Source organism: Ornithorhynchus anatinus, chromosome 6, assembly GCF_004115215.2.
Source record: "Ornithorhynchus anatinus isolate Pmale09 chromosome 6, mOrnAna1.pri.v4, whole genome shotgun sequence".
Classification (NCBI taxonomy): domain Eukaryota; kingdom Metazoa; phylum Chordata; class Mammalia; order Monotremata; family Ornithorhynchidae; genus Ornithorhynchus; species Ornithorhynchus anatinus.
This window is the reverse complement of record NC_041733.1, coordinates 1923445-1949192: the sequence shown is the minus strand read 5'-3', so window position 1 is coordinate 1949192 and position 25748 is coordinate 1923445. Positions and strand designations below refer to the sequence as shown.

At 51.5% G+C, this 25748-nt stretch overlaps 1 protein-coding gene across 1 annotated transcript in view; it reads right to left on the bottom strand.

Annotated features, from left to right (window-relative positions):
• The window catches only part of LOC120638467 (connector enhancer of kinase suppressor of ras 2-like), a 139325-nt gene extending 114217 nt beyond the window's left edge, over positions 1 to 25108 (bottom strand). The window contains exon 1 of the mRNA XM_039912439.1: positions 24858 to 25108. The gene's annotated coding sequence lies outside the window, so the exon portion shown is untranslated. The remainder of the gene's footprint in view (positions 1 to 24857) is intronic.
• Between the last annotated feature and the right edge of the window lie 640 nt (positions 25109 to 25748).

The window sequence follows — 25748 nt, the reverse complement described above, 5'->3', positions numbered from 1 at the left end:
ACGGGACACACATACAAGACCATCCCCAGTTGTGCTATTGTGTTTGGCAGTCCCGATGTTGGTTTGACTTTGTCCTTCTTAGTGAGAGCTTAGTATAGTGTTCTGTGCTCAGTACACTGCCCTGTATGCAGTAGATGTCCTGTGCAACCTGCAAGGAAGTGTGAGCTAGTGGAAAGAATCAGGAGTCCCAGCTTCTAGTCCCAGCTCGGCCATAGGCCTGTTGTGTGGACTTGGGTAAGTCACTTCACCTCTCTGGACTCTTTCTCTATCTGTGGGGGTAAGTATCCCGCCTCCTGGACCGTGAGTCCTGCATGGGACGGGGACGGGGTCTGATCTGACTAGCTAGAAATACAGCCCAGAAATACAAGGGCAAGGGTGATGCTGAAGGGAATGGGAGAAGAGGAAAGGAGAGCTTAGTCGGGGAAGACCTCTTGGAGGAGATGTGCCTTAAATAAGGCTCTGAAGGTGGGGAGAGTGATCATCTGTTGGATAGGAAGAGGGAGAATTCATTTATTTAATCGTTTATTGAGCCCTTACTGTGTGCAGAGCACTGTACTACGTGGCCAAGAGGTCAGTGGTGAGATTAATGCCAACCTGCCGATCTTATTTGAGGAATGGGGGCTTTTAGCATTGTGGGCCCAGAGGAAGCACTGAATAAATACCATCCTGCAAACCACATGTCTATATCTTTCCCCCATCATCCCCGATTTAGAAAGTAGCCACTCAAGTGGCTTGGCAAACATTCCCTTGGACTCCCAGATGACAAGAGTTTTAGGGGGGTGGGTGGGAGGGGCTTTGTCCTCCCCAGAAGATCCATCTTGGTCGTGTTTGAATAGAAAATGACCACAGCTGAGGACTTTGCATTTGAAAAATATCTCAGCTGAAGATTTTGCATTTGAAAAAAGCCCTCCGATGAGGAAGTGGAGCCGGCCCCCTCAGTGATTTTTTCCTATCAAGCAAACTCTCCCGTTGTTCTTGCCCCGCTGATGGTTGATGGTTATAATGCAAAGCAAATGCTGTGTGTGCACATTAGCACTCTTTGTGACTTCTCAAACAGGGAGCTGCGAGCTGTATTAAAAATGTGAATAGGGGAGAGAGATTTTCATGCAAACAGTAAAACAACGTGTCAGACCAAGTTATCTCACTCTGCCAAGGGAAGGAGGAAGGAAGAAGGAGGATGGAGATTCCAGGTAGGGACTCTCAATCTCGGTCCTTTTTCCTGAATCACTGAAATCCACCACTTCTCCCCAAGAGCTGAGGAGGAGGAGCATTTTTTGAGCACCCACTTGATGCTGTACTGAACCAAGCGAGTGGGAAGTAATCATTTAATCATATTTATTGAGCATTTACTATGTGTAGAGCACTCTTCTAAGCTCTTGGGACAGTAAAATACAAAGCATTAGCAGATAGGTTCCTGGGCTCACAAAGCGCTTGCAGTCTAGAGGGGGAGACAGACATTAAAAGAAATAAATCAACTACAGATAGAGACATAAGTTCTGTAGGGCTGAGAGAAAGGTGAATAAGGGGTGAAAATACAAGGGCAAGGGTGACGCAGAAGGGAATGGGAGAAAGAGGAAATGAGGGCTTAGTCGGGGAAAGGCCTCTTGAAGGAGACATGCTTTTAATACTGTTTTGAAGGTGGGGAGGGTGATCATCTGGAGATGAAGAAGGAGGACATTCCAGGTCAGAGGCAGAACGTGGGCAAGAGGTCAGTGGTGAGACAAATGAGATCAGTAGGTCGGTATTAGGGAAACAAAATACGCAGGCTGGGTTATAAGAGGAAAGCAGGGAAGCAAAGTGGATGGGAGCAAGGTGATTAGGAGTTTCTGCTTGATGCAGAGTTGGATGGGCAACCACTGGAAGTTCTGGAGGAGTGTAGAAACTTGGACTGAATGTTTTTGTAGACAAATGATCTGAACAGCAGAGCGAAGTATGGACTGGAGTGGGGAGAATCGGGAGGCAGGGAGGTCAATAAAGAGGCTGATACATTAATCAAGGCAGGATAGGATAAGAGCTTGGATTACCACGCTAGCAGTTTGGATGGAGAGAAAAGGGCGGGTATTAGCAACGTTGTGAAGGTTGAAGTGACAGGATTTGGTGACAGATTGAATATGTGGGTTGAATGACAGAGATGAGTCAAGGATGATGCCGAGGTTATGGGCTTTTGAGACAAGGATGGTGGTGCTGTCTACGGTAATGAGAAAGTCAGTGGGAGGACAGGGTTTGGGTGGGAAAATTAGGATTTCTATTTTCGACAGGTTAAGTTTACGGTGTCGGCGGCGCATGACCAAGAGGTATATTCCCTGCCCACAAGGAGCTTCCATTCTAATGGGGAGACAAAGGTTTTATAAGGAGAGTGGTCAAAATCAATAAATGGAGTGGATATAGCCGCTCAAGTGCCGAGGAATGCATAAATAAGTCCGTAAAAGCTAGTGATGGCTGAAAGGCTGGTATGGCTCCCCCTCAAGACTGGAAGGTCGTTATGGGCAGGGGACACGTCTACCAACTCTGTTTTATTGTACTCTCCCAAGAGCTTAGTACAGTGCTGAGCACACAATAAGCACTCAATCAATACCACTGACTGATAGATACAGCTCAGGGTGCTGGGAAGTTTATCGGGAAAGGTTTGTTGGAGGAGGTGTGATTTTTCTCTAGACCGTAAGCCTGTTGTGGGCAGGGATTTTCTCTTTATTGCTGAACTGTACTTTCCAAGCTCTTAGTACAGTGCTCTACACATAGTAAATGCTCAATAAATATGATTGAATGAAGGGATCTGAATGTGGGGAGGGCTGTGGGCCATCTGATGTGGGAAAGGGAGAGGGAATTCTAAGCCGGAGAACTGGGCTCTATTTCCATAGCTCTCAATAAGAACACGAGTGTTCCTTTGATAAATACCGACTATCCTACTCACAGGGAGCACTGTTAAATTCCCCCTACGTTGGTTTGAAATATCCAAGAGCAACACGAGGTCTAGAAACAACTGAGCTTTGTGTAGCCGGGAGGAGGGGAGAGGGAAGGAAGGGGGGGAAGGGGGAGAAGTGACTTCCACCTATTTCGGTGAGTGCCGCTTCCATCCCAGCACCGGAGCGCTTTACTACTTCGAGTAAATAGCTGACAATAACTGTGACCCTGAGGAGAGCAGACGTCTGCCCACACTCTCTCTCTCTGGCTGTCAAAAATAGAATGAGTCGGAAGCCCACGCTAAGAGTTTCAGTTCCCTGGAATGACTGTGGGTGTGGAGCTTCAGAACGGGCTGGTTGTCTCTGAAATCCAAACCCCACTGAGAACGCATTTTTGATCAAGACGAGTGTGAGGAAGCAGCACCTGCAGCAGGAATCCCCAGTTGAGCCCCTTTTAGGACCCTCCTCTGAGTCCTTTCCCTCTGCCCCTCGCCCCTACCTTGCTTATTTATTGTTCTATAGTCTTTCTGGTTTATTACCGTATGGGATGATACTGGCACTCATTAAGCACTTACTCTATGCCTAGTATGGGGGTAGATACAAAATGATAATACTAATAATAATGACGGTATTTGTTAAGCACTTACTATGTGCCAAGCACTGTTCTAAGTACTGGGGTAGATGCAGCGTAATCAGGTTGTCCCACAGGGGGCTCACCGTCTTAATAGCGTGGTTTAGTGGAAAGAACACGGACTTGGGAGTCAGAGGACGTGGGTTCTAATCCTGGCTCCGCCACTTGCCAGCTGTGCGACTTTGGGCAAGTCACTTAACTTCTCTGGGCCTCAGTTACCTCTTCTGGAAAATGGGGATGAAGATTGAGCCCCACCTGGGACAACCTGATGACCTAGTATCTCCCCCAGTGCTTAGGACAGTGCTTGGCACATAGTAAGCACATAGTTAGCAAATACCATCATTATTATTAATCGCCATTTTACAGATGAGGGAACTGAGGCCTAGAGAGCTAAATGACTTGCCAAAGGTCAAGCAGCAGACAAGTGGCAGAGCCGGAATTAGAACTCACGTCCTCTGACTTTCAAGCCTGTGCTCTTGCCACTAGGCTCTGCTGCTTCTCTACAACAAGATTCATTCATTCATTCAATAGAATTTATTGAGCGTTTACTATGAGCAGAGCACTGTACTAAGCGCTTGGAATGGACAAATCGGTAACAGATAGAGACAGTCCCTGCCCTTTGACGGGCTTACGGTCTAATCGGGGGAGACAACAAGATCACCAGCTTGTTGTGAGCAGGGAATGAATCTACAACCTCTGTTAAATTGTACTCTCCCAAGCGCTCAGTACAAGGCTCTGCACACGGTAAGCGCTCAGATATCGTTGATTCAAAGACTTATTGAGAGCACGTCTCCTCCAAGAGGCCTTCCCTGAGTCCTCATTTCCTCTTCTCTCTCTCCCTTCTGGGACACCCTGATTTGCCCCCATTATCCTCCACCCCCTTAGTCCCACAGCACTTAGGTCCATATCCATCATTTATTTCTATTAATGTCTGTCTCCCCCCTCTAGACTGTAAGCTCGTTGTGGACAGGGAATGTGTCTACCAAGTTTGTTATATTGTACTCGCCTAAGTGCTTAGTCCAGTGCTCTGCACACAGAAAATGCTCAATAAATACCATTGGTTGACTGATCCATCACCAGACTGGACCCAGTCCCCGCCCCACCCAGGGCTCACAGACTAAGCGTGAGGAAGAGCGGGAAGGACGTGTCTCCTATCCCCATTTTACAGATGAGGGAACTGAGGCCCTGAGAGGTGAAACAGAGCAGAGCAGCAACAGAGCCGGGGTTAGAACCTGGATCTACTGACGCCCCAGGCCCAGGCTGTTTCTACGAGGGCCCTTTGTTTCTGATCAGGTTCCCGGTAAGGAAGCTCCTTCATAACCTGACATCAGTCCACCCTTTCCCCGCTCTCCCGCATGATTCACTCACCTAATTGTGGTTCTACAACTGAATCACTGTTTCACGGGGCACGTGAACTAGACACCTCAGAAGCTGTCCTGGCTTATTTATAACTGACGTGGGTGGTGGCAATGTGCCTTCTGAAATAGATGGGTGCCAGCCACCTTCCCGCCACCCATCCTCGCCCACCTTCTGCCCGGACCCCTCTGAGACGACCGGCAGAGGTCCGCTCAGCGAAGATGCTGAAGTCACTCGATGCTCTACCGGCTGGAGAAGCAGTGTGGCCTATTGGCTAGAGTGCAGGCCTGGGAGTCGGAAGGTCACGGGTTCTCATCCTGGCTCTGCCACTTGTCAGCTGTGTGACTTTAGGCAAGTCACTTCACTTCTCTGGGCCTCAGTTCCCTCATCTGTAAAAAGGGGGGGGGATGGGAGACGCGTTCTTCCCACTCTCCCTCACGCTTAATCTGTGAGCCCTGGGTGGGCCTCAGTTAACCTCACCTGTAAACTGGAGATTAAGACTAAGAGCCTGGTGTGGGACTTGATTACCTAATATCTACCCTAGCGCTTATAACAGTGCCTGGTACATAGTAATCACTTAAATACCATTAAAAAAAAAAGTCTTGGGCCAGTCGACCTCCACACCCTCACCGCCCTCATCCAATGAATCAGACAATCGGCCCATCACTTGGATTCATCGAACTGTGTCCAGCCTAGTTGAATTGTGTCTACCCCAGTGCTTAGAACAGTGTTTGGCACATAAATACAATTAGAAAAGGGGGACAGGGTCTGGGTTATTGAGTAAGGACTCTGTCAGCAATTGTGCACAATTGCTTATGTCATTTTAAATAATATACGGAACTCTGATTATTCCATTTGTAAATATTTTTACCTCAGCCTTCCCTGCTAAAGTGAAAGCTCCCTATGCTTCCATGGTACTTTCCCAAATTTCTTACAGTGGTATTCATTAAGCGCTTACTATATACCCAGCACCGTTCTATGCACTGGAGGAGATGAGAAGCAGCGTGGCCCAGTGGAAATAGCCCGGGTTTGGGAGTCAGAGGTCATGGGTTCTAATCCCAGTTCCACCACTTGCCAGCTGTGTGAGTTTGGGCAAGTCACTTCACTTCTCTGGGCCTCAGTTACCTCATCTGTAAAATGGGGGTGAAGACTGTGAGCCCCACGTGGGACAACCTGATCACCTTGTATCCCCCAGCACTTAGAACAGTGCTGTATACATAGTAAGCGCTTAACAATTACCACCATTTATTTATTATTTATATGAGCTAATCAGGTTGGACCCGATCCCTGTCCCACATGGGGCTTACAATCTTAATCCCCATTTTACAGGTGATGTAACTGAGGCACAGAGAAGTGAAGTGACTTGCTCAAGGCCACACAGTAGACAGGTTCTTGATTCTATTTAGTCTTGATTCTATTTAGCTGCCGTCGTTTTGACGAGACGTCCTTCCCCTCGACTCTATCTATCGCCATCGTTCTCGTCTGTCCGTCTCCCCCGATTAGACCGTAAGCCCGTCAAACGGCAGGGACCGTCTCTATCTGTTGCCGACTTGTTCGTTCCAAGCGTTTAGTACAGTGCTCTGCACCTAGTAAGCGCTCAGTAAATACTATTGAATTGAATAGGTGGCAGAGCTGGACTTAGAATCCATGTCCGCTGACTCCCAGGCCACTAGTGATACTGCTTCCCTACAGTGCACTGCATCCAGTGAGAACACGATAAGCAGCATTACTGCCACTATCACTAATCCAGAGAGCGCTCAGGTCTGAGGAACTCAGCATAGCCGCTGGGAAGCCGGGCCGGAAACAAGCCCGGAAGATGAAAGGAAAAGGAGGGCAGGGAATGTGTTTACCAACTCTCTTATATTGCCCAAATGGGGTGATAATAGTAAAAATTCCGGTATTTAAGTGCCCACTGTGTGCCAGACACTGTACTAAGCGCTGCGGTGGATACAAGCAAATCAGGTTGGACACAGTCTCTGACCCACATGGGGCTCACAGTACTTACTATGTGCCAAGCACTGTCCTAAGCGCCGAGGTGGATACAGGCAAATCAGAGTTCAGAGAAGCAGCGCGGCTTAGTGGATAGAGCAGGAGCCCGGGAGTTAGACGCTCCTGGATTCTAATCCCGTCTCTGCCCCGTGTCTGCTTTGTGACCTTGAGCAAGTCACTTCACTTTTCTGGGCCTCAGTTCCTTCATCTGTAAAATGGGGATTAAGAATGTGAGCCCCATGTGGGACAGGGACTGTGTCCAACCTGATTAACTCATACCCACCCCAGTCCTTAGTATAGTGCTTGGCACATAATAAATGCTTAACAAGTACCATAATTTTACTAAATCCCAGCCTCGGCCCTTCTGACTGACCTTGGGCAAGTCACTGAATCTCTACGTTCCCCAGTTTCCCCATCTGTAAAATGGACATAATAGATGCCTCTTTTAACCGGAAGCCCCATGTGGGACAGTGACAGTGAACGATCTGATGATCCTGGATTTCCACCCCCAACCCCTCCCAACAACACTTAACACAGTGCTTGGCACAGAGCAGCGTGGTTCAGTGGAAAGAGCCTGGGCTTGGGAGTCAGAGGTCATGGGTTCTAATCCTGACTCCGCCACTTGCCAGCTGTGTGACTTTGGGCAAGTCAATTAATTTCTCTGTGCCTCAGTTACCTCATCTGTAAAATGGGGATTTAAACTGTGAGCTCCAAGTGGGACAACTTGATCACCTTGTAACCCCCCAGGGCTTAGAACAGTGCTTTGCACATAGAAAGTGCTCAACAAATACCACCATTACAGAGTAAGCACTTAATAAATACCCAACTGATTCAACTGACACTCATGCCCAAGGCCTTGCTACCCTTTCCACGCCTGATGCGGATTTGGGCGGTTGAGGGGGCGAGACTGAGGGCCACCAGGGTCACAATCCGGATCAGGGACAAGCATCAGCTGAACCAAGTAAGAAGAGGAAAACGGAACAGGATGTGGGACATGCCATCAACCAAGCAATCGATCAATGGTATCGATCGAGTGCTTCCTGTGTACAGAGCACTGTACCAAGTGCTTGGAAGAGTACGACATAGAGTTCGTAAACACGTCCCCTGCCCACAGTGAGCTTACAGTCTAGAGGAGGGGGTTCGTATAAATAAATTATAAATTTTTATTAAATAAAGCCCCGCCAAGGAGTCCCTGGGATGCAGCCTGGGTCTTGTCGGTAAGTGAGGAGTTGGGAGGGGGTCTGTCAGGGTCCTGTGTGATGAGAATGTTAACAAGCCCGTTCTCATCCACGGCCTGCTCTCTGTCCCTCCCACCTCCCTCCCTTCCTTCTTTCCTTCCTCTCTCTCTATCTCCCTCCCCCCTCTTCTCTCTCAGGAGCCAGCTTGAAATCAGGGAATTACATGCTAAGGAAAGCCCTTCATCTAAACCCATAATTATTCTGAACAGGATCAATGCAGCACAGCTAATCAGTTTACCAACTGAATTAATTTCTATTTTTTCCCCACCGGTAGTGGGCCGTGATCTGGAGGCATCAAAGAGGATGAGGCAGCGGGTGGCGAGAGGAGGACTGAGGAAGCCAACGGTCCTGACGGAATTCCCTTTCCCATAGTCGGACACCACGCCACGGGAAGGGTCGAGGAGTGGAATGCCGCGGGGGTTAACCTACTGCCCTCAGAACCCAATAATTATGATAATGGTATTTGTTAAACACTTACTATGTGTCAAGCAGTATACTAAACCCTGAGGTAGCTACAAATTAATCAGGTTGGACATAATCCCTGGCCCACTTAGGGCTCACAGGCTTAATCCCCATTTTACAGATGAGGTAACTGAGGCAGAGAAGTGACTTGTTAATAATAATGATGGTATCTGTGAAGTGCTTACTATATGTCAAGCTCTGTTCAAAGTGCTGGGGTAGATGAAAGCTAATGGGGTTGGACGCAATCCCTGTCTCACAATGGGCTCGCAGTCTTAATCTCCATTTTACAGATGAAGTAACTGAGGCGTCGAGAAGACCGGGAATCTTATCCCCATTTTACAGAGGAAGAAACTGAGGCCCAGGGAGGTTAAGTTCATTCACTCATTCATCCATTCAATCGTGTCTATTGAGTGCTTACTATGTGTAGAGCGCCGAACTGAGCGCTTGGAAAGTACAGTGCAGCAATAAAAAGAGACAACCCCTATCCACAAGGAGCTCACAGTCTACAGTTGGGGAGACAGACATCAGTACAGATAGAAATCAATAGAAATCAATAAAATGGCAGCTATATTTTTATTCATTTATTTATTTTGTTAATGAGATGTGCATCCCCTTGATTCTGTTTATTGCTATTATTTTTGTCTGTCTCCCCCGATTAGACCGTAAACCCGTCAATGGGCAGGGATTATCTCTATCTGTAGCCAAATTGTACATTCCAAGCGCTTAGTACAGTCCTCTGCACATAGTAAGCGCTCAATAAATACTATTGAATGAATGAATGAACATAAGTGTTGTGAGGCTGGGAGGAGGGGGGAAGAGCCAAGGGAGCAGGTCAGGGTGACGCAGAAGGGAGGGGGAGATGAGGAAAAGTGGGGCTTAGTCTGGGAAGGCCTCTTGGAGGGGGTGGGACTTCAATAAGACTTTGAAGGGAGGGGAAGAGCGATTGTCTAGTAGTGACTTGCCCAACGTTACACAGCAGGCAAGTGGTGGATTCGAATCCGCCTACAGGGAAAGATGTGAGGGTGTCCTGGGATGCTATTTGCATTTGCAGGGCATGACCCACGCTTTAGTTTACAGGTTGAATCCAGCCAATTCATAGCCCTGCCTCAGGGCTCACTTTGGGCTGCTGAAAGTCACCGCTTATTGGCCACCCTAGAGAAAGGGAGGCCAACTTCTCGTTGGTCGGGCTGGTCTAATTGCCACCCACAGAAGCTGGCTCGGAGGGAAGGGGAACATTCCTGAGTGGAATCCAACGGGCACAGGGATTCATTCAATCCTATATATTGAGCGCTTACTGTGTGCGGAGCACTGTACTAAGCCCTTGGGAGAGTCCGATACAACAATAAACAGACACATTCCCTGCCCACAGTGGGCTCACAGTGTAAAGGGGGAGGTAGACATAAATCAATAACAGAAAAAGACATAGGTGCTGTGGGGCTGGGAGGGGGGATGAACAAAGGGAGTAAGACAGGGTGAAGCAGAAGGGAGAGGAGAAGAGGAAAGGGGATATTATCCAAGCCTGAAACAGAGATTCCAGCTGTCCCACCTGGGTCATCTCTCTCTCTTTCCTTGCAGATCCCAACCTTCGTTCCAGGTCGCAAGCCCTGCCCCAGTCAGGATTAAGCAATCAAGCGGTCAGTCGTCGGTATTTATTAAGTGCTGGAGATATGCCGACCTCCCCATTTTGAATGTGCCGTTGTCAGTCCTGGGCTCTGGGGTGCAGTGATTCCAGATGGTCTGGGGGAAGGTTTTTTTGATTTTTGGTATTTGTTGAATGCTTACTATGTACCGGGCAGTGTACTCAGCACTGGGTAGTTAAAAGGGAATCAGAGTGGACCCGATCCATGTCCCACATGAGGCTCACAGTCTTAATCCCCATTTTACAGATGAGGTCACTGAGGCACAGAGAATTGACGTGATTTGCCCAAGGTCACGCAGCAGAAAACTGGCAGATCCTGGATTAGAACCCAGTACCTTCTGATTCTCAGGTCCGGACTCTTTTCACTAGACCACGTTGCTTCTCTCCAGAGCCAATTGACCAGTGGTAATTATTGAGAACTTACTATGTGCAGAGCACTGTACTACTCGCTGGAGAGTGTATGATGTAACAGAGTTGGTAGACGTGTTCCCTGCCCACAAGGAGCTTCCAGTTTGGACAACGGGCCCGATGGTCTACCCTGGTTCCCGTCTCCCCTCTCCAGACCTTATCCATGTCTACGTGGCACAGGATAGCAAGACCTGGGTGAGTCTTTCCAGGAATTTAGGAATCCTCTAGACTCTAAACTCATGGCAGGCAGGGAACATGTCTACAAATCCTGTTATAGTGTATTTTTCCTACAGTGCTCCACACACAGTAAGTTCTCAATAAATACAACTGGTTGGTTGATGGACTGACATGGGATTTCGCTGGCTGCTCTTGTTTCCCAAGCTGGGATTCTTGGCCTTAGTATGATTGGACACATTTCCGGCTTTTCCCTGCCCATCTCCCTCGCTTTCTCTCCCTATCTCCTCTCTCCCACTCTTCCCAGTCTCCCTCTCTCTCCCCCTCTCGTTGGGATTACCCAAAACTCTAACATCCGACGGCCATCCCAGTACATTTGGGAATTTAAATCTAACAGACAGAAGTCATAATACCGAAGAGAACTTTAAACTACTAAGGAGTCTGGAAGGTCCACCGTTAACATCGTAAAGCAGCGCTACACTGACAGTTTTCTTTCATTTGAAAGTCATTTTTTGAAAAAAAACACAACAGGGATATAAAAAGTTATTTTAATCCTTAGCTCCTACTGGGATGTCACAGAGGAGTTCTCTCCCCAGCAGCCAGCCCAAACCTTGGCTCCTAAAATTGAACGGTACAAATGTTCACTCCTGGGGTTTAGCCTCGAAGAGTTGGCAGTTTCACATATGTATTTATTTACCGTGTGTGTTTCTTCAATTGTACGTTTACTGAACGGCTCTTTTCAAGCAAAAGTCTAGTAAGGAATGGGAGACAAGGAGACAAAAGAGGAAACTGCCAGGCACTCCAATCGAACACGGCAACCCGGCAGGGGAGAGACTTCTGGTGTGTCCAGTGAGGCCAGGACTGTGGGTTCCGCTTTGGCCGTTCCAGCATTCATTCATTCAATAGTATTTATTGAGAGCTTACTATGTGCACAGCACTGTACTAAGCGCTTGGAACGTACAATTCGGCAACAGATAGAGACAATCCCTGCCCAGTGACGGGCTCGCAGTCTAATCGGGGGAGACACATGGACAAAAGCAAGACAACGTAATCACGATAAATAGAATCACGGGGATGTACACCTCATAACACCCGACCCATACACGGAGAAGCAGCGTGGTCTAGCGGAAGGAGCATGAGCCTGGGAGTCAGAAGACTCAGTTCTAATCAGAGTTCTAATCCTGGCTCAGACAACTGTTTTTCTGTGTGACCTTGGACGTCACTTCATTTCTCTCTGCCTCAGTTTCCTACACTGTAAAATGGGGATTAAATCCTACTGCCTCCTACTTGGACTGTGAGCCTCATGAGGGACAGGAACTGTGTCCAACCCGACACGCTCATATCTATCCCAGCACTTGAACAGTGCTTGACCCATAGTAAGCGCTTTAACAAATACCAAAAAACAAACAAAACACACCCACACTCATAGATTAGTCATACCAAAAGTGGTATATTTTCCCTTCCAAAGGACAATTCTCTGGACTTTCAATGATTTCTCTTGATTACTCCTGGGAGAAATGTTTTTATGTCTGTCTCCCCCATTAGAGTTGAAGAGTTTAAGCTCCTCGTGGGCAGGAAACCCTTTGCCTGGTAGTTCCCAGGTGCTTAGTTCAGTGCATTTTTTATGGTATTTGTTCAGTGCTTACTATATATCAAACACTCTTCTAAACTCTGGGGTAGATACGAGTTAATTAGGTTGGACACAGTCCCTGTCCCGCATCGGACTCACAATCTAAGAAGGAGGGGGAAGAGGAAAACTGAGGCACAGAGAATATTACTAATAATAATTATGTCATTTATTAAGCGCTTACTATGTGCCAGGCTTACTGGTGCTGGGGTGGATACAAGCAAATCGGGTTAGACACGGTCCCTGCACAGCGTGGCTTAGTGGAAAGAGCCCCGGCTTGGGAGTCAGAGGTCGTGGGTTCTAATCCAGGCTCCTTCACTTATCAGCTGTGTGACTTTGGGCAAGTCACTTCACTTCTCTCTGCCTCAGTTACCCCACGTGTAAAACGGGGATTATTAATAATAATAATAATAATGTTGGCATTTGTTAAGCGCTTACTATGTGCCGAGCACTGTTCTAAGCGCTGGGGTAGACATAGGGGAATCAGGTTGTCCCACGTGGGGCTCACAGTCTTAATCCCCATTTTACAGATGAGGGAACTGAGGCGCAGAGAAGTGAAGTGACTTGCCCACAGTCACACAGCCGACAAGTGGCAGAGCTGGGATTCGAACTCATGAGCCCTGACTCCAAAGCCCGTGCTCTTTCCACTGAGCCACGCTGCTTCTCCAAGACTGTGAACTCCATGTGGGACAACCTGATTCCCTTGTATCCACCCCAGCGCTTAGAACAGTGCTTGGCACATAATAAGCACTTAACAAATACCATCATCATTATTATTATTTTTATTGTGTGGGGCTCACAGACTCAATCTCTAGTTTACAGATGAGGTAACTGAGGCACAGAGAAGCGAAGTGACTTGCCCAAGGTCACACAGCAGGAAGATGTCTTTCTCCCCTTCTAGACTGTAAGATCATTGCGGGCAGGGAACGTTTCTGTTTCTTGTTATATTGTACTCTCCCAGTCGCACCTGGAGAGTTTCCTTTACTCTACCGGTCTCGGCTATGGGAGGGAGAGTGGAGCAAAGTCTTACCCATTCCATTCCTAGCTTGGCCAGTGGCTAGCAAGCGGAAGACAATCTGCTACCAGTCAAAACTCACCCGTGCTGGGCAGCAGCAGGATGGGAGAGAGTCGAGGGCGGAGACTCGAGTTTACTCCGTGGAAGGCGGCGATGGTAAACCACTTTCGTATTTTTACCAAGAAAACTCTATGGATAATAACAATGGTGGTATTTGTTAAGCGCTTACTATGTGCAGAGCACTGTGCTAAGCGCTGGGGTAGATACGGGGTAATCATGCTGTCCCATGTGAGGCTCACAGTTAATCCCCATTTTACAGATGAGGTAACCGAGGCCCAGAGAAGTGAAGTGACTCGCCCACAGTCACACAGCTGACAAGTGGCAGAGCCGGGAGTCGAACTCATGCCCTCTGACTCCGAAGCCCAGGCTCTTTTCCACTGAGCCACGCTGCTCCACAAACCAGAACGACTGCAGATGGAAAGCGGAGCGTTCTGGGAGAGATGGGTCCGTGGTGTCGCTACGGGTCAGAAATGACTCAACGGCACAAGACAGGACTCTACCAAGCACTTAGTACAGTGCTCTACACCCAGTAGGTGACTGAATAAATGAAAGAATGAAAGAAGATGGAGCCAGAATTAGAACCCAGATCCTCTGACTGCCAGGTCCAGACTCTTTCCACTAGGCCACCCTGCTTTTGTGATTCCATGTCTTGATTACAGCCAACGGGGTCCCAGGGAGGGCCCTGATTTCCAGGGAGACCTGACTGTCTCCCCACCTCATCTCTTTCCAGCCTCGCCCTTGAGGCACCCGCCTACTCTCTCTCTGATCCACTCTCTCCGGGTCGATCAAAAAACCGTTTCAAATCACCCTCTCCTCACCTTGACATCACAAGAAATCCCAGGGTCAAATCTAAGTCCTTCACAATCAACCGTCCGCTCAACTGTCTATATCTTCATTACCCTATTTATTTTGTTAATGAAATGTACATCGCCTTGATTCTATTTAGTTGTTATTGTTTTAATGAGAGGTTCATCCCCTCGATTCTATTTACTGTGGTTCTCGTCTGTCCGTCTCCCCCGATTAGACCGTAAACCCGTCAAAGGGCAGAGACTGTCTCTAACTGTTACCGATTTGTACGTTCCGAGCGCTTAGTACAGTGCTCTGCACATAGTAAGCGCTCAGTAAATACTATTGAATGAGTGAATGAACCGAGGCCAATGGCCTTCTCTCAACACTCCCACCTCCCTGAATCTGCCCCTCCTAGGCAGGAAAGGCTCCCTGAGGAAGATTATCCAAGAGGCCTTCCCAGACCGAGCTCCTCTTCTCCCTCTACTCCCTCTCCCACCCCCCCTTCACCTCTCCGTAGCTAAACCCTCTTTTCCCCCCATCTCCCTCCGCTCCTCCCCCTCTCCCTTCCCATCCCCTCGGCACCGTACCCGTCTTCTCGACTGTATATATTTTCATTACCCTATTTATTCTGTTAATGAAATGTACATCGCCTCGATTCTATTTAGTCGCCATCGTTTTTACGAGATGCTCTTCCCCTCGACTCTATTCATCGCCATCGTTCCCGTCCGTCCGTCTCCCCCGATCAGACCGTGAGCCCGTCGAACGGCAGGGACCGTCTCTATCTGTTGCCGACTCGTTCATTCCAAGCGCTTAGTACAGTGCTCTGCACATAGTAAGGGCTCAATAAATACTATTGAATGAATGAATTATCTAATAAAGTCTTCCATGGTCAACTCCCTCCTTAATTAATCCCGTCATTGGGTGGGGATCGTCCCTATCTGTTGCCGAATTGTACATTCCAAGTGCTTAGTACAGTGCTGTGCACATAATAAGCGCTCATTAAATACTATTGAATGAATGAATTAATCTGGTCTTTTGCCTTCCTCTGCCCTTATCCTCTGCTAAACTCTTCCATGGTCCCCTCCCGTCTCACTCGCCTGGCCTTTCTCCTTCCTCTCCTGGCCCTCTTCTTATCTGTCAACATCCAGTCTCTGCAGGGGGGTCTCTGATGAGCCCCTTGTGGAGAAGACAGTCCCCCCACCCCCGTCTCCCCACCCCCGGACCAGCCGTGATGGGCAGAAGCTCTCCCTTCTCTCCCCTCCTTCCCCTCCGCAGGGAGTGTGACACCTAGCAGTAGGTAGCTGATGACAACCCTCAGATTAACCTTTGCCTCATTTCCCTGAACTTGCTGAATTTTCATCCAATCTTTCCATCAATCAGTGGTATTTATTGAACACCTCCAGTGAGCGGACCACTGTGTTAGGCGTTGGGGAGGTGCACCGTAACAGAGTTGGTAAAAATAATAATAATGTTGGTATCTGTTAAGCGCTTACTATGTGCAGAGCACTGTTCTAAGCGCTGGGGTAGATACAGGGTCATCGGGTTGTCCCATGTGAGGCTCACAGTCTTAATCCCCATTTTACAGATGAGGTAACTGAGGCACAGAGAAGTTAAGTGACTTGCCCACAGTCACACAGCTGACAAGTGGCAGAGACAGACACAGTCCCTGTCCTCAAGGATTAACTCCATTTCTTGTTGCTCCCATTACATAATAATAATAATAATGATAATGGTATTTAAGCACTTCCTATGTGCCAAGCACTGTTCTAAACCCTGGGATAGATACAAGGTAATCAGGTTGTCCCACGAGCGACAGTCTTACTCCCCATTTTACAGATGAGGTAACTGAGGCACAGAGAAGTTAAGTGGCTTGCCGAAGGTCACACAGCAGACAAGTGGCGAAGCTGGGATTGCAACCCATGTCCTCTGACTCCCAAGCCCGGGCTCTTGCCATGAAGCCACACTGATTAACATCAGTGCTATCAAGCGCTTAGAACAGTGTCCAGAGCTTAGAACGGTGCTCGACACATAGTAAGCGCTTAACAAATACCCTCATTTTCGTTTACCCACCGCCTACCATCAATCGATCGTATTTGTTGAGGGCTTACTCTGTGCAGAGCACCGTACTAAACACTTGGGAGAGGACAGAGTAACAAAGCTGGTAGACATGCTCCCTGCTCACGGCGAGCTTACAGTCTAGAGGGGCCTTTTGGTCTAGAGGGGAAGAGAAGCAGCTTGGCCTAGTGAAAAGAGCACGGATCTGGTGGACAGAGGACCTGGGTTCTAATCCCAGATCTTCAAATTGCTTGCTTTGTGATCTTGGGCAAGTTGCTTAACTTCTCTGTGCCTCAGTTTCCTCAACTGTAAAATGGTATTAAATCCCTGTTCTCCCTCCTACTTAGACTGTGAGTTCCGTGTGGGACAGGGACTGTGTCCAACCTACCCCAGTGCTTAGAACAGTGTTTGACACATAGTAAGGGCGTAACAAATAGCATCAAAAGAATGTTTAAAAAGTGTCTGAGGGTCCAAGTAATCCCAAGATCCTAAGCCTTCTCAGATGCACCGAAACTAAATCATTGATCTTTATTGATCACCTGCTGTGTGTCAAGGCACGGTCCTGAGTGTTTACTGAGTGTACATTTCCATCCTGCCCTCCTGTGCCAGGTATCTTATGTGTGCAGAGCACTCAACTAGGAGCCTACAGTGTGCAAAGAGCTTCCTGGATACCTATTACATGCGAGCACTCTACTAGGCACCTAAAGCATTATAAAGGTTAATCACGCTGTAAGAAGCAGCGTGGCCTAGTGGATAGAGCTCGGGCTTGGGAGTCAGAAGGACCTGAGTTCTAATCCCAGCTCCGCCACTTGTCTGCCGCATGACCCTGGGCAAGTCACTTCACTTGTCTGGGCCTCAGTTTCCTCATCTGGAAAATGGAGATTAAGACCGTGAGCCCCAAGTGGGGCTGGAATGTGTCCTAAACCTCTGATCGGTAATCTCGTCCTCTAGACCGTAAACTCATTGTGGGCAGGGAATGTGCCGGTCTGTTGTACTCTCCAAAGCACTTAGTACAGTGCTCTACACACTGAAGGTATTCGATAAATTCATTCATTCACTTGTATTTATTGAGCGCTTACTGTATGCAGAGCACTGTACTAAGCTCTTGGAAAGTACAAGTGGACAACAGATAAATTCGACTGAATGAATAACCGATTAGCTCGCATCTACCCCAGCCTTTAGTAGAGTGACCGGGACATACATAGTGAGTGTTTAACGAACTAGAAGACGTCGTCCCTATCCTCGAGGAGTTTACATTCTAATGGGGAAGTTGAGTGAAAGACCGAAACTGGTTAGGAAATGTTTGATTTCGGTCTCTGCTCATCTCCCTCCCCTCACCCCACGGAGCGTTTCCGACAGCAAACGGGTTGGCTCCCAATTTCCAGAGGCCACCAGCCTCAGAAATTCCCACCCCAAGAGGACCCGGTGCGTCAGCCCCTCGTTTCCATCTGTCCCCTCTGGGACGCAGAATGTCCTAGCAGACGCTCTGTTCTCTGGGTGTGGTTCCATGCGCTGAGTCCATCTGTCCCCTCTCTAAAGCGGAACGCACTACCAGATATCTGGAGCGGTCTGGGTTCCCCATCTGGGGGCCAGCCTTGGCCGAGAGCTGACCTTTCTCTGGGTTCCCCTGGAAAGGGAGAGGGCAGGTCACTAATAATATTAATAATTATAATAATTGTAGTATCTGTTAAGCGCTCACTATGTGCCAGGCACCATACTGAGCGTTGGCGTGGATAAAAGTAATTCATTCATTCATTCAATAGTATTTATTGAGCGCTTACTATGTGCAGAGCACTGTACTAAGCGCTTGGGATGAACAAGTCGGCAACAGATAGAGACGGTCCCTGCCGTTCGACGGGCTTACGGTCTGATCGGGGGAGACGGACAGACGAGAACGATGGCGATAAATAGAGTCGAGGGGAAGAACATCTCGAAAAACAGTGGCGACTAAATAGAATCGAGGCGATGTACAATTCATTAACAAAATAAATAGGGTAACGAAAATATATACAGTCGAGCGGACGAGTACGGTGCTGTGGGGATGGGAAGGGAGAGGTGGAGGAGCAGAGGGAAAAGGGGAAAATGAGGCTTTAGCTGCGGAGAGGTAAAGGGGGGATGGCAGAGGGAGTAGAGGGGGAAGAGGAGCTCAGTCTGGGAACGCCTCTTGGAGGAGGTGAGTTTGAAGTAGGGTTTTGAAGAGGGAAAGAGAATCGGTTTGGCGGAGGTGAGGAGGGAGGGCGTTCCGGGACCGCGGGAGGACGCGACCCGGGGGTCGACGGCGGGACGGGCGAGACCGAGGGACGGCGAGAAGGTGGGCGGCGGAGGAGCGGAGCGTGCGGGGCGGGCGGTAGAAAGAGAGAAGGGAGGAGAGGTAGGAAGGGGCGAGGTGACGTAGAGCCTCGAAGCCTAGAGTGAGGAGTTTTCGTTTGGAGCGGAGGTCGATATGCAACCACCGGAGTTGTTTAAGAAGGGGAGTGACAGGCCCAGATCGTCTCTGCGGGAAGATGAGCCGGGCAGCGGAGTGAAGACTAGACCGGAGCGGGGCGAGAGAGGAGGAAGGGAGGTCAGAGAGAAGGCTGACACGGTAGTCTAGCCGGGATATAACGAGATATCGGGTTGGACGCAGTCCCTGTCCCACATGGAGCTCACCTTCTTAATCCCCATTTTCCATTTGAGATAACTGAGGCACAGAGAGGTCAACTGACCTGTCCCAAATCAAACAGCAGACAAGTAGCAGAGCCGGGATTAGAACACAGGTCCTTCTGACCCCAAGCCCGTGCTCTATCCATTAGTATTCCATGAACTGGTGGTTTCAACCACCTCCTCTCCCACCCACACTTGGGCCGAACCCCCTAAAACAGGACACAGGTTAAAGATTTGGGTCTCTTTGCCCCTCGATGCCCCTTCCCCCAGACTCCATGGGGGCGGAGCTAATGGGCCGTGGTAGGAAAGAGGTGGACCAGATTGGGGCTTCGTAGGACCCTGGTCTAGGGCAGGACGGGGGTCCGCTTGGGAACAAAATTCAAACTGCTGCTTCTCCACTTCCACAGCCCAGGCGCCTGCTTGACTCTCCCAAGCACCGACAGCCAAGCATCTTAGTAAAGCAAATATCATTTCCACCTACCAGTAGCCACATTCGCATTCGTTATAGTGGCAGCGACATGCAACCCAGCACGACTTGCTTCTCAAACATGTTTTACAACAAACAGTTGGTGAAACATCTTGAAGTTAAAAACTGGTTTCCGTAAAAGTTAAATTTGATCGGAAAAATGATAAAACAGGAAAGGAGATCCTGAGGTGGGAGGGGGAGATTCGGGTTCGGGGGGGGGGGGGGTGGCGAGAGAAGAAATCAGGGACCCCAATGTGACCCCCACTGAAACAGTCCCTCCCCCTCCCAATGCAGGCCTGGGTCACCGCGGAGACGAGGAAAACCCAAGGGGGCGTGGATGACCTGCATTGCCATTGGCCAGTCGGCTGATAATCGGTATCAGTAAATCAATTAATACTATTTATTGAGCCCTTAATGTGTGCACAGCACTGTACTAAGCCCTTGAAGGAGTGCAATATTACCGGCTATCGTTTTGGGGGGTTCCTTAAATGGTATTTGGTAAGCGCTTACTATGTGCCAGGCACTAAACGACGCGCCGGGGCAGATACATGTTAATCAGGTTGGAAGCAGTCCATGTCCCACCTAGGGCTTACAGTCTTAATCCCCATGTTCAGATGAGGAAACTGAGGCCCAAAGAAGTGAAGTGAGTTGCCCAAGGTCACACAGCAGACAAGTGGCAGAGCCAGGATTGGAACCCAGGTCTCTCTGACTCCCGGGCCCAGGCTGTAGCCACTGCATCACGCCGCTTCTCCAAGACTCTTGTCTAAAGTGAAGAAGCCCTGCTTCCTGCTGGCAGTCCTCATAGTCCGAGCACCCGGAAGCCACCCCTTTCAGAAAGCCGAAGACTCCTGAGGACATTCAGCGATGACATTTACTTCAAAAATTAATATTCTAGGACTAATACACACCCTATGCAATGCAAAGCTGAGTGAATGATTAAGTGGAAGAAGTGAAGAAGCACGCATATTCGTGCAAAAAGTAACTGTCCAGATGAGGGCTAAAGGTGACTGTTGTGGGGGTGACAGGACTGGGACGATGGAATTGAGGCAAGAAATGACTCCTCGGTCAGTCAGTCAGTCAGTCAGTCAGTCAGTCAGTCATATTTATTGAGCGCTTACAATACGCAGAGCGCTGTACTAAGCTCTTGGAAGAGTACAATAAAACAATAAAACAGAGACATTCCCAGCCCACAACGAGTTTACATCTAGAGGGAGAACTAGGTGGGTTTTCTGGATTAAGACATATACAGGCCCTGACCCTCCTTCCACCGGTGAATGACCATCCATTCACCTCTCCCAGAACCTTCCTCCTTCTCTCTTCATCCAGTGATAGTCCATCGCCCAGGAGGAAGACAGCTAAAGGTAACCTCCTGGAATGCTTTTTTTCCCTTCTACCAGGACTGCCTGCCCTCCTACCCTCCACCCTCCATCCCACCCCACTCCCAGGAGTCAAAAGGAAGCAGCGTGGTCTAGTGGATCATGCACAGACCTGGGAATCAGAAGGACATGGGTTCTAATACCTGCTCTGTCACATGTCTGCTGTGTGATCACGGGCGAGTCTCTTCACTTCTCTGGACCTCATTTACCTCATCCGTAAAATGGGGATTAAGACTGTGAGCCCCATGAGGGACAGGGACTGTGCCTAACCTGATTGACTTGTATCTATCCCCCACTTGGAATAGTGCCTGCCAGAAAGTAAATGGTTAACAAATACCATAAAAAAATAAAAATAAAAAAGGCCTCACTCGGCCTGGGCCGACAAAGTTATGCAATCACTTGGGCCTGGGGGCTATGTTTCTTATGGATAATGATAATAATGGCACCTGTGAAGTGCTTACCATGTGCCAGGCACTGTACTAAGCACTGGGATAGATCCAAGCAAATCAGATTGGCCACGGTCCCTGTCCCACGTGGGGCTCGCAGTCTCGATCCCATTTCACAGATGAGGGAACTGAGGCCCAGAGAAGTGAAGTGACTTGCTCAAGGTCACAGGGCAGACAAGTGGAGGAGCTGGAATTAGAACCCATGACCACTCTGTCCGCTGTGCCATACTGCTTCTCTTCATCTGCGCACCCCGCGTCTTCTGCTGTGTGACTGTGGGCAAGTCACTTCACTTCTCTGGGCCTCAGTTCCCTCATCTGTAAAATGGGGATTAACTGTGAGCCTCACGTGGGACAACCCGATGACCCTGTATCTCCCCCAGCGCTCAGAACAGTGCTCGGCACATAGTAAGCGCTTAACAAATACCAACATTATTATTATTATTATTCTGCTCTGCGTCACGTGGATTTATCGAGGGGAATCCCGGCATGGAGCAATGATGTGGGGGGCTTGCGGGCCAGGGGGTGGGGGCTGGGGGGGTGGGAGGGGAGCGCTGTCCTTTTGGGACCACTCGAACCTGGAAGGGCACCCTGGGTATTGTCAGGACTCCTGCGAGGCCGAATACGTTCAACCAGTACATTCAGCTCCATACTGGCAGGCCCCTGGAAATTCGTGAAAACTCCAGAAGGGGACCAGAAAGTTGGTCTGGACCAGGTTGTCCTCATAGTAAGATCACAGTGAAGGTGCTGAGGGACGTCGGGCCACCAGCTCGGTGCCAGGGAGGGCATGTGGGGCCCGACTTGGGCCAAGAAAACTCTTTCCAGAGGCCGCTCACCGGCTCGTCTCTGGCACCGAGAGGCACGTGAAGGAAGGAGTTCAAAGTCAACGCCACGGGCTACTGCTGTGATTCAAAAATCACATTCACATCTCAGACTTCAATAAAATCCCGGTGGCTCTTCTGATTTACAAAAACTACTCCCTCACCTCCACCGGGCGAGCTCTCTGGTGCAGCGGGAAGACAGCGCGCAGGTATTTGAAAGGATCATCCATTTTCCACCCCTACTTTAAGCTATTTTGGTCCTGGGGGGGGGGGGCCCTCGGATGACATTCTACATCGCGTGTTGGAGAAATCAGTCGATCGACGGTATTTACTGAGGGCTCTGCGTGCCGGTGGCTCACGAGCGCTAGCCGGACATTCCTCCTGCCACACATTGCCCGTTATGGGGAGTTTCAGGTTTTCATCCGAGGTAGCTTGCTAGGTTCTGAAATCGTCGCCTCAACAAGTCCAGTATTTGGGGGTCAGCCGGAGGGTGGGCCTCAGGTTTACAGGTGCCCAGGATGGCCTTTCCCTTCTTTCGCTCTCGTGCACTTCCGAAATGACGACAGCTCTCGACAACTCTCGGGTTGGGGCTCTTGGCATCTCCCCGAGAGGGGCTGCTTCAACGAGTGGCTGGCGAGGAGAGGAGAAAGGCTCCTCACGGGCTGGTAATCATGATGGTGATAACAACAGTCGTCACAAGAATAGTATCGATGAAGCATTCGCTCTTTGCCACAAGCCCCGTGCAAAGCACTGGGGTGGATCAGAAAAATCAGCGCCCACACGGTCGCTGTCCAATACGGGGCTCTCATTCATTCCTTCCTTCCTTCCTTCATTCATTCGATCGATCGATCGATCGATCGATCGATCGTATTTATCAAGCGTTTTCTGCGTGCAGAGCACCGTACTGAGAGCTCGGGAAAGTACAATACCACAATAAAGAGTGACAATCCCTGCCCACAACGAGCTCACGGTCTAACGGGGAGGGAGAGCGGGCGATTTACCCCCTGCGCCGCCCCCTCCACCCCCCAGTTTGGGAAGCGGCTTGGCTCTGTGGAAAGAGGCCGGGCTTGGGAGTCAGAGGACGTGAGTTCTAATACCGCTCTGCTAGTTGTCTGCTGTGTGACCTTGGGCAGACCACTTCACTTCTCTGTGCCTCAGTCACCTCATCTGTCAAATGGGGATTAAAACCGGGAGCCCCACGTGGGCCGAAATCATCACCTCGTATCTACCCCCAGCGCTTAGAAATTACCTCGGATCTACCCCAGTGCTTAGCACAGCGCTTGGCACATAGTAGGAGCTTAACAAAATATTAGTACTACTCCTGTTTTACAGAGGAAGAAACCGAGGCCCAGAGAGGTGAAGGGACTTGCCCAAGGTCACACAACCGGCTTGGGTGGGAGTCGGGGCTAGGCCCGGGTAGCCCCCGACCCACCCTCACCGAGGGTCAGGACCAATCTTGGTTGAACATTCTGGGGGCGTTCAGAAGGCTCCCGTCCCCCGAGTGGACAGCGGCAGGGCTTGGGAGACAAACCTCTTGGTCCCCTTTCAGGCCGGCCCCCGGCCCCATTTGTGATCCCGACCCAATCTAGACACAAGACTGAGGTCCAGGAGGGAAGGAGGAGGAAGGAACAAAGGCAAGGCTTGGGTCCTTGGCCCGGACAGGAGGAGCAGTCAAAGCCCCCCGAGCCCCCCGGCCTCCCGAGGGTCAGACTGGCCCCGCTGGCCGGGAGGACCCAGGCCCTCTCCGCCCCCTCCCGACTTCTCCGGACCCTCGTCGTCGGGTCCGGTCAGCCCCCCCCCCCCCACCTTCCCGGAGAGAGCCGGTGCCCGGCCAGGGGGGCGCCCTCGCCCCCCACCCCCCGCATCATCGGCTTAGGGGCGCTCCCCGGAGGAGGGGGACCCCCAACACCCCCTCCCCAAGCTACGGCAGCATCAAATGGAGAGTCGGGGAGCCCCCCGACCCCCGGCCCGGCCACCCGACCCCAGGGGAGGGGGGTTGATGGAGGTGGCACCGTGCCACCCCTTCCCGTTGGCACAGGACCGGTCCGGCCCGGCAGGCAACTCTCTCCAGCCGCCCCTGCCGCCCCCTCCTCCAAAGACACTAACTAGCCCTCCCCTGGCCCCCGGACCCCTCCAGGACTCCCCAGACCACCCCAGACCCCCGAGACCCCCACCCCCAAAGCAGGCCAGAGGGTACACCCTACCGGGGCAGGGGGGGGGAAGGGGAAGGGCGAGGGGTGGCCCTGTCCGGGGGTCCGGGGGGGGGGGGGGGGTCCAGGAGAGGGTCCAGGGGAGGGTCCGGAGGGGGGTTGGGGGGATCCAGGGGAGGGGGTCCGGAGGGAGGGTCCAGGAGGGGTCCGGGAGGGGTTGGGGGGATTCAGGGGAGGGGGCTCGAGGGGAGGGGTCCGGGGGGGTGCCCGGGGGAGGGTCCGGGAGGGTTTGGGGGGGGAGGTCCAGGTGAGAGGGTCGGGGGGGGAAGGGGTCCGGGAGTGTTTGGGGGGGATCCAGAGGAGGGGGTCCGGGGGGAAGGGGGCTAGGGGGTTGGGGGAATCCGGGGGAGAGGGTCGGGGGGTTTGGGGGGATCCAGGGGAGGGGGTCTTGGGGGAAGGGGTCCGGGGGGGAAGAGGTCCGGGGATGCTTGGGGGGAGGGTCCGGGGGGGTTGGGGGGATCCAGAGGAGGGGGTCCAGGGGGAAGGGGTCCGGGATGGGGGGGTGGGGGTAGGTGGAGGGGAGGGGTCCCTAGGGGGAGGGGGGCAGGACCCTACCTCCCGTCCGGTGGGCTACTTGCTGGGCCGCGGTCTGTCTGGAAGGCTCCGCGGCCGGGACCCCCGGGGCCGGGCGGTCGGCATGGGGCGGGGGGCGGGGGGGGTAGAAGAGGGGGGCGGCCTCTCTTGGCCCGCAGCGGGTCCTGCGCGGTGCGGGGCGGTGCGGGGCGGTGCGGGGAGCCTCCCGCACCGAGCCCGGGATGGAGAAAGCCTCCTCTGTCTCTGTCTCTGGGTCTCTGGGTCTCTGGGTGTCTCTGGGTGTCTCCCCCGCTCCTCCCCCTCCCCCTCCCCCCGTGCGCGCAGCCCGCAACACTGTCCAGCCCCCGCCGGCCCCCGCCGGCCCGGAAATGGTGCAGTGTGGACGCCCCCACCCCGACCCCGCCCCCCACCCCCGGGGGGGGATCCTGGGGGGGGAGGGGGTCCCGGGGGGGGGAGGGGAGGCCGGGCGTTGGCGGGGAGGGTCCCCGGGGGGGAGGGGATGTCTTGAACTGATGGAGCAGGCTCGGGGGGAGGGGGGTTCCGGGGAGAGGAGACCCCCACCCCCCCCACACACACCCATACACACCCTCCATCCTCCCCCCAACACGGCCGGGGTTGGAGGGTCGGAGGGTCGGGGGGCTGGGGGCCCGAAGGGGTCGGGGGCAAGGGGCTAAGGGGGCGAGCTGACGGGCTGGTCCTGCCCAGCCCCCGTCCGGCCCGGTCCCGTCCATCCCGGCGCCGCCCAGCCCGGTCCTGCCCAGCCCGGTCCTGCCCATCCCTGTCCAGTCCGGCGCTGCCCAGCCCGGTCCTGCCCATCCCGGCGCTGCCCATCGGGGCCCAGACTGGAGGCTGCAGTGGGAGAGGCCGACCCGGCCCGGCCCGGCCCGTCCTGCCCAGGCGCTGCCCGGCTCC